Source organism: Camellia sinensis, chromosome 8, assembly GCF_055761805.1.
Source record: "Camellia sinensis isolate YWXY chromosome 8, ASM5576180v1, whole genome shotgun sequence".
Classification (NCBI taxonomy): Eukaryota; Viridiplantae; Streptophyta; class Magnoliopsida; order Ericales; family Theaceae; genus Camellia; species Camellia sinensis.
This window is the reverse complement of record NC_138968.1, coordinates 183,320,534-183,330,367: the sequence shown is the minus strand read 5'-3', so window position 1 is coordinate 183,330,367 and position 9,834 is coordinate 183,320,534.

Genomic DNA, 9,834 nt, shown 5'->3' with positions numbered 1-9,834 from the left:
AATAACAGAAAAGGCCCCAGAATGAAGCCCGCAGACTCTGATAAAAAAACCAGTTTATTTACTTCATTTTCTTTCCATCTTTACAGTTCTTTACATTTTTTGTACTTCAATTCATGTACTGCGTTTCATTTCCTAAGAGTAATTTCAAATAGTTTGTTGCTGTGAATATCGACGAGGCTAGGTCAGATCATTGTAAGTTTTCATTTACTTAATGAAATTCAGATTCTGAAATTGTTCTTCACTCGTTATTTACTAATTTCTCCTAAATAAGTCACCAGTAAAAGTCCTCTTCATTGAGGCTGAGAGAACTATAACACAATCGTCTGATAATTGGTTGGCAATTAATATTCTGTAAGGACTAATTGATCCTTGCTGGCACACTTAAAATTACCTTATTAACCTTCGAAAACCAAAAAGTCAACATATATTTTTGGCACGCCCAGTGGGACTCTAAAATGGCTAGACATAGGAGACTGAGAGTGAACACCTGGAAGAAGGTGTAGAGGCAGAGGTAAAAGTATCTGATCCAGAGGATAACGTGATAGCACATCCTGTGGAAGAACTTATCTCATCAGAACCTATGGTCGAACAAACCAGCATCTCAGAACATGCACCACATGTTCAAAACATTAGACAAGGCCATGGAATTGGACCATCCACTGTTTCGTCTACCCAGCTAATGAATCTGTGGAAGGCTTGGTAGATGCCATAGGACAGCAATTAATGTATACAATGGAAAGATAGGCAACATCCTTCATGGATCGAATGAATTCCCATCAACCAACTATCATAAAGCATATGGAGGAAAATTCAAATGTTCTTCAGCAAAGATTGACTGGAGATAAGCAGCCTATGCAAATTAATGGACATACTAATGGTCAGAATAGTAATCAAAATTATGAAAGACTATCACCTATACCTCAATCATGGTATGAGCCTCCTCTGAGGCCTTTTTGTAAATCAAATGTCTCATTATCTAACAGCGAAGCCATACAAATTGGTGGATCTGGGCTAACACAAGAAAATGGCATGAGAATGTTTCCAAATCCCATATTCGAAACCATGCTTGGCATATGGGGGTTCACTAACCCTCTGTTCGATTTCACACCCAGGGGGTTGGAAGGGTTTCCTGTGGTTGGGAGAGAAACAACACCTGTTCCTCTTATCGCAGCACCTTTCGCAGGACAGGCTCAGAGAGGTCAACCATACCCTCCACAGTAGCCAGTACCACAAGGACAGCCGGTCCCAAATATACCTACCTATGGACCAAGAGGACCTCAATTACATGGGATTCTACCAAAGCCTGTGTTAATTCCTTCAGTAGTAGTCCAACAAGCACATAATATGGTTCTTAGGGACCAAATTGCTGATATTGTCAAAGAAATGTGTGGACTTATGGCTCGGGGGGTTCAGACTCTTGTGTGTAGGAAACCATACCCAGAATGTGTGGATATGGTGCATGAATACCTAAAGGGGTTTAGAATACCAGACTTTGCTCTCTTTTATGGAGATGGAAACCAGTCAACAGTAGAACACATTGCCAGCTTCACAGGCCAATGTAGTGAATTTACCAATAATGATTATATGAAGTTAAGACTCTTTCCAAATTCTTTAACTGGGGCAGCCTTTGTATGGTATATTAACCTTACACCTGGTTCTATCCAAACTTGGCAGCAAATGGAGGAGGCATTTCATGCCCCATTCTTCCAAACAGAGCATGAAGTTTCCATGGCAAATTTGGCAAGGTTGAGCCAAAGGCTTGATGAGAAGGTTGCTCAATTTATTGCCAGATTCAAAAGGGCACAAAACAAGTGTAGAGTCATTATACTAGAGCTTGAATTTGTGAGATTGGCTCAAAATGGTCTAGAGTTTAGGCTTCGAAAGAAGTTCGATTCAACCAAGTTTCGAGACTTAGTGGAGTTAACCTATAAGGTGTCTAGATATGAATCTTTACTTAAGGAAGAGCAAGATCGAAGTAATGCATCATATAAGACTTATTATAGGGATCCTAATTATGAAATTGAAGCAGCAGAAATCGTAGGGAAAGAGCCTATGACCTGTGAGGTGTTAATTCAGAAAAACACCACAATAGACCAGCAATTTAAAAAGAAAGACCTTCATAGGAAGTATTCTTTTGATTTAACAAAAGCAAATGGCATTTTTGATCATTTGCTTATAGCAAATTTCTTAAAATTACCAAAGACAGTTAAGATCCTTACCCCAGAAGAACTTAAAGGGAAAATGTACTGTAAATGACACAATTCTTGGTCTCATTCAACTAAAAACTGTAATGTTTTTCGGGACAGGATCCAAGAACGGATTCGAAAATGGAGTTTAAAGTTCCCAGCCAAAGCAGAGAAAGTTATGGGGATTGATACTAACCTATTCTCAGAGATTGGAGAAGTTACAGCCAATGTTATCATGCCAGATTTCCAAAATCTATCCTTGAAGGAATTGGAGAAGGTTAATGTGCAGATGTATGTTGCCAGTCAGACTACTTCATTCCTTAATATCTACTGCTGCCTCCTTTTCTCATATCTCTGGAAAACCACCAATTCCTTAGATTGCTCCCTCTCTACTACCTTGGCGGCTGCCTGATAAGTAGGGTCATCATTGAAATCAGAGGGGGAGACTGTTATTTTCTTCTTCCTCTTAAGTGGTGTTTCTTCAGGTACTTCCTCATCTTCAGGACCAAGCATAAGTTTTCTCTTCTTTTGCTATTGTTGCTTGTCTTTAAGAATGCTTAGGGCTTGAGCCCTTTGAGAAGAGTCTAGTTGTGAAGCTCCTGCATAAAAAAGAAAGCCATAAGTAGATGAGCAAGGCATTATAAGCATCATAGAGAGAAGAGAAGGGAAAAAATAGAAATGCATGCCTCTCTTCAAAGTAGCCCTGGTGACTCTAGGAGGAGGAGGAGAGGCATTGGGAGCAATCTCTGTGGCAGCAGGAGTAGTCTTTATGACAACAGAAGTAGGAGCTGGGATAGTAGGGGCAGTGGAGATAGTAACAATGATCCTAGTCTTTTGGTATTTGGCTTGAGAGGGCACATCTAGTCTCACTAGCAGATCTTTGGGAGGTATTGCCAGGAGCACCTCCATATTAGTCGTCCACCAACTTTGAAATCTTCTCAAAACTTTGCCATGTGGATAAATAGAATGAATTGAAACTCACTCAACTCTTGTAGCAATTTAATGTTTCTTCCTTCAATTTGGTTTTGGGTACCTTCAGGTCTGTGACTGTGAGATTGGTATTGGAGAGGCTACAGAGAGGGAAAGGAATTCCTTGAGTAAGCCTAAATTGCCTTACAAATTAGGAAGGATAGTAAACTTCAAATATACATTTGTAGGCTCAAAGATTCAAAGTACCGGTAAAGAGCTCCCTTGGCAACAAGATAGAGGCCCACATATCCTTGTGTATCGAATTATTCCCTATCAGCCAAAAATGCCCTGAGCCAAGCTGGTCCTGTATTGGTTTTGAAGGGACAAAAGAAAGAAGGAAGTGGAGAAATTGGGAGTTGATGAAAGAAAGTAAAATAATAGGCAAAGCTGGAGAGATATAAGGAAATCCTGACAAATTTCTCTCCGTAAGTAGTAGGTTCTTGCACCAAAAATCTCAAGCACTTGAAGTATAGACCAGTGAAATATGCGAAGAGGCAAAGTTGTAATACCCAGAGGAGGCCTTCTTGGTTAACATCTAGAGGTTTCTCGCAAAATTGGGAACAGGCCCTATAAACATGGCCTAAAATATAAGGAGCCAAGGCTATCCTCTTCTTCGAGGAAAGAGCCTTGGCAAGTGGGGCAAACTCAGGCATAATTTGCTGAGATGAAGTATAAAAGAGAAATTTGCATAACCAATGCAGAATAAAGGAAAAGAACTCTCGATCACCTATAGAACCTACCTTCTTGTTCTCAACTTTTACAAAATCACTGAAGGAAGAATTCAAGGGTGGAATGGTGAAGTTGATCGGAAGGTCTGGGTAACTAGGCGTAAAGGGAGCACCAAGTGGTGAGAGCCCTAAGAGATGACAAATATCAAGAATGGTAGGGAGCCATCATACCACACCGAAACTAGAAAAAAATTAAAAGTCGAATTTCAGAAACAAAGGGCTGCATGAATCAAGAAAGGATCCTTAGGGATAATAAACCTGGAAAGGTGAAGGGCATCAAGGATACAGAGCTCTTGCAGATCCCATTCTCTGGCAGGCACAATCCTGTCATACCACTCCTCTCATTTAACCCTCAATGTGGGCTAGCAGTGGTGGGGGCGGTTTATCTTTCAGCTTCCCCAATCAAAACCCCCTTCGTAGAGGAGATAGTGATCCTCTAGACAAGGATACAAAGTAGGAAGTTGAGCTGGGGCTTCTCTAAAGATAGGTCCTAAGACGTATTCCTGTTGTTCATTATGGCGAGGAATAAAGAGGTGACCATCTATGGTACTCGGTTCACCAGCTCTAAACTTGGATATCTCTTCGTCGATACACCTCTTTAAAGCCACAGATGGGCTCAGGCGTTCTATAGCTGGTACTTTCAAGGAGAAAGAAGCCATTAACAAGAGTTTTCGAAGGACGAAGCTTAGAAAAGAGTAAAGAGGAGGAGAGAGAAATAGAAATGAAGGGTTTGTATTTTGGGAGAGCAAGTAAGTTAAAAACTCGAAGGAAAAAGGTTTTTTTTAAAACTTTTTTGTCTGAAAGATGCCCAATCAACTGAAATGGGTAAAAAGACCCGAGATAATTGTTTGACTGATTTTGGAACCCATATGAGTTTAAGCTTGTCTTAAAATTCATAGGAGTTCTGAAAGTACAACATGAAAAGTTTCTCTCAAAGGTGATTCTTTGGGAGGGAAACGTATCTCAAACACTCAGATTGGCTTTGAAAACTAATATTTGGCTTCAAAGTCAAGATTTGGCTCCAAAGCCAGATGTCAAACAACCAACTAAGGCTTCGAGAGCAGGAAATTGACTTCGAAGCACATTTTTATTCCTGAGAATGCATGAATGTTTAGGTTTGGTCTACTTCAAAGGGATTGAGGACTTGCTCGTAGATTTCTTATAAAAAATAAAATACTTCAAAGGGAACTTTGAAGTACTCTGTAGCTGGAGTTTGATTCTTGTTTGATGTTTTAAACTTCAAAGTTGTAGAGCCAGTACCAAGTCAAGTAAAAGATCAAGATCCAAAAAAGACTTGCCTGAACATGAAAAACTTCTTTTGGGATTCTCTGTCAAAACAAACCTTTTTGGAAAGCAGCATTGTTACTAAGTACTTCGAAGTACTTAAAAGTAAGTTTGATACAAAGGTTGGTCAATTCAAAACTGCTAAAATTATGTTGACCATGCAATTGGAATGAGAAGACCTAAGGCAAAGATTGTCAATTATACTCTACATTTTGGAGATATTCAAATCAGGTCTCAAGTATTCCACTGGAAATGTTCAAATCAAGCTTCCAATGGGAAAAAAAAATGGTAAATTCGAAGCTCTAATTTTGTTTGAATTACGAAAATAAAATGGTCACAAACATGCAATTCGAACATAAATCCAGATCATGCCAAATAGAGAAAGAAAAACCTAGCATTATTGATTATGTAAGTAATTACATTAGAAAGCCTACTTGGCTACAAATTCGATCTCATAAAAATAGGGAATAGAAAGAGTAACAAGTTCGTTAAATTTGACCCAACAATGTTTAATGAACTTATGTTCTTTCTTTATTCTACTTTCTATCCTATCAAAGTTGGGTTGTTGCAGCTGGTATGCTCTTATTTGGTGAAAAAGCTGTTCAACTTTCACCTCGAATTCTGTCTCTTTCAGGCCTTGTTCCATTTCGTCCATATCGAGATCATCCCAGTACACTAAATCTTTATTCTTGAAGTCATTATATTCTTTAATACGGTTGTTTGCTTCGTACTGTTTCTGAATTAAGTTGGCCATTATTTTGTCCAAAGAATCACTTGTAGCCAAAGAAATTTTGTACCAGTGAAGAAGGAGTGGAAGTTGGTCCAAAAAAGTTTGAAGTTTTGCCTGGGCGATGAGGTGGATAACATGACCCCGGGTCATAATATCACAGGCCCATTGGAAGTTCATGAGAGGAATCTCATCTGCAAGAACATTGAAAGGCAAGTGAGAAAATGCAGCAAGCAGAAGTTGAGCTTGATATCGCTCAAAGGTAGTTGGAAGAGCTGGAGGTTGGTATGAAGGAAGAAAGTAATTCTCGAAAAGAGTAAGTTTCAATTCCTCCATCCAATGAGGATTCTGAGGGACATGAGGTGCAGAGGCATCCATCCCGAAGGAAGAGGGAAACTGGGGATTATTCACGCATTCGAGCCAGTCGAAAGAGAAAAGTTTTTCCTTTTTAGCCAAGAATAACGAATTATATCCCTGTGCTTCATCTGGATGAAGAGTTGTTCACACTATCTTTGTTGGCATGGAAGTCGTGTACCATGCCACAAGTGAGTTTTCCTCTGAACTGTGTTGGTGATCAATGGGTACATAGGGGTAAACCACTGAGCTCCGAGCAGAAAGAGGAATAGATAAAGGATCATCGAATTCAACAAATCGATGGTGAATTCGCTCCCTTAATTTAGGTTCATCAGGTTTTGGCCAACTGTCCCATCTAGTAGATCTGGAGAAAGAAGAAGCAGCTGTGTCCTATGCAGAGAGTGGTGGGACAGAAGAGGAGCTTCTAAGATCCATTTTTGCAAATGCTTGGTCCAAGGGTTTGTAGTTGACAAATTTTTGGTCTAAAGATTGGTAATTTGCAAAAACTTCCATGACTTGTATAAACGGAGGCAGATAGGTGTAACTAATAAATGCGTTGAGGTTTTTTCGAGGCCTGCAATCATCTTCCATAGACTCCTTGTATGCTCGATCAATGTAAGAGAATGTGTGATTGGCCATTGGGGATGTACCAGCCTTTTCATCTACTCAAAGAATGGAATGACAAGATACAAGGATTTAATGAAGTTCACTGCTTCATTATCCAATAAACGGTTATACTACTAGAATACACAGAGTCCATGCACGTCCTAGAATGTGGGTGGATTGCACTAATTCACTAATCTCACCAAGTATTGGGTATATTAGTGCGAGAGGTAATGTTGGGTGTATAATTTATAAAAGCCAATCATAATTTAACACGTGGCCCGAATAGGGTAATTTGGAGAAGTTAATACAAGTTGCCAACTAAAGTCAGACACATGGCAGTTCGTATTGGTAATAATGGATCTATGTAGCATTGGAACAATCGAAGGATACAAGATAATGTGGCTTAACGGTTACTTACAAAGTTTAAATTCAAAATCAGGAGGGAAGCCTAACTACAAGGATGGCATAGTGAGACTGATTGTCAGAGAGCATGTTCAACAATCATGGGAGGACATTTTGATAGTTGGAAGCCTACTTCGGCGATTATCATTGAAGAGTATAAATAGCAGAGAAGGCTCCAGAATGAAGCCCCCAAAGTCAGATCAAAAAAGCAGTTTATTTATTTCATTTTTTTTCCAGTATTACAATTTTTTACATTTCTGCACTTTAATTCCTGTATTACACTTCATTTCCTAGGAGCAGTTTCAAATAGTTTGTTGCTGTGAACCTCTACGAGGCTGGATCATATCATTGTAAGTTTTCGTTTACTTAATGAAATTCATATTCAAAAATTATTCTTCACTCGTTATTTACTAATTTTTCCTAAACAAACCACTAGTAAAAGTCATTTTGATTGAGGTTGAGAGAATTATAGCACAATCGTTGGATAATTGGTTAACAATTAATACTCTATAAGGACTAATTGATCCTTGTTGACACGTTTAAAATTACCTTATTAATTTTCGAAAGCCAAAAAGCCAACAATATGATAGGAGGGTATATTGTAGAATTCCCCTGATAAAAGAGTTTATTTTAAACAAGGCCACCTAATAATGCATTCCTCCAATCATTAAAGTTTATTTTAGCAACTAGGAAAAACAATCAACTTATTAATTTATTAATTTATTTAAATTATATTACCTCATTATTTTTTTATATATTCTTTAAAAAAATTAATAAAAAATAACTTTTTTCCTACTTCTTAAAATAAACCTAAATATCATTGTAGACACCCCATTTTTGACCGACCTTGAGACTCAGACGTCACCAGTTGAGCACTTGGTGATATTGCATAATGTGCTTGTTCAGAAGTTTCAGAGTCACGGCCGTGAGCCCTGCCTCCGGACTTCCGAACCCTCTTCTATGCCTTATCTCGGTTTGCGAACCAGACTCGATTTTCTCTGTTTCTTTTCCTGAGGGAAGGGAGAGGTCCCGTAGACCATCTCTCAATGTCCGTAGGCTACATTTGGTGGCCGTAGGCCATTTTTCCCATTTCGGAGTCCGGTTTCCGATTTTCGGAGCCGTCAGGCCGTGTGCCTCGGTTCGGGACCGCTTAACCATCTCCTATTGCTCTGACTTTTGGCATACATCTTATTTCATCCCTTTTGAGGGACACTGGGGGCTAAGAAACCCACTTCGAGGTCGAATACCATTTTCGGTGCTTAACAGCCCATTTTCGGGACCCCGAACTGCGTGTTTTGGCCCCGGAACGTTCGTTTTACAACGGTCTTCGTTCATTTTTGGCAGGTACCTCTGTTTTATTACAGGGAAGGTCACTGAAGGGTGGGAGGCCAGCAATTGTTGCAGCAACCAGTTATTTCTCTTCCGGAGCCTCCCGGCGCCCGTTTTTCGCACTTCCGGGCTAATGTTGAATACCTTGGAGCTAGTGTTGCCAACTTTCAACCACATATCTGTGATCTACACACTTGGAAGGCCACTAAAAGTTGGTGGCCGGCCATTAAGGTCACCTAACCCTTTTGACCCCTTTCTTCCGGGCTAATGTTGAACCCCTTGGACCCTTTTTCTTGAACTTTGAACCACATATCTGTGATGTACACACATGAGAGGCCCCTAAAAGTTCATGGCCGGCCAGTAAGTCAAATTGACCCTTTTGACCCCCTCTTTCCGAGCCATTGTTGAACCCCTTGGGCCCACTTTCTTGGAATTTCAACCACATGGTTGTGTTGTACACACATAGAACTACCTCCCCAGTAGCTTGCCGGCCAGAAAATCACATTGACCCTTTTGACCCCTAGCCGGCCGGCTAGGGGGTGTGGCCGGCCGGCCACCTCCAGCAAAAGTAAGAGGCCGGCCGTGTTCTTCGCACTGTGCACTTTACAGCTGTGGGGCAATATCCCCCAGATATTTTCTGTGTCCGGGGGATATTTTGTGGGGGAGTTTTGCCCTCCTTCTCCCCCACCTTTACACCCCTTTTTGAACCCTTATAACCAGCTGGTGGCCTCCTTTGCAAGGGTTAGAAAAACTTTCCTTCAAGCTTCCATAGCCAACTCCATCTTCTTCCTTCTCAACTCTTGAAAAAACCCTAAGTCCCTAACCATTATTCCTTCTACACCACCAAGCTCTACCACCACCATCTCATTTCCAGCAACAAGGAAGGATTCTTGAAGGCTAAAGAAGCTGCAAATCCATCCAAAAAGCAACAAAAGTTTGAATCTTCAAGGGTAAGTAACACTTTTACCCTTTTGACCCTTTCTCTTGATCTATTTCTAAGCCTCACTTGTTTTTGGTTTCAAGCTCCGGCCCTAACTGAAAAGGGCCATATTTTGAGCTCATCTTCACTTCCCATTAAGGGCTCAACCCTGTTTGAGCCCTCCATAATACACTTGCTTCAATGATCCTCTTGTATGTCATGATTTTGCATGCTATTTTTGGCCCATGAGAAATTTACTTTCGAGCATGTTGTAAACTGATATGAGGCTTATTTTGAGCCCCTCTTCAACATTGAAGAAGGGTTCAACAC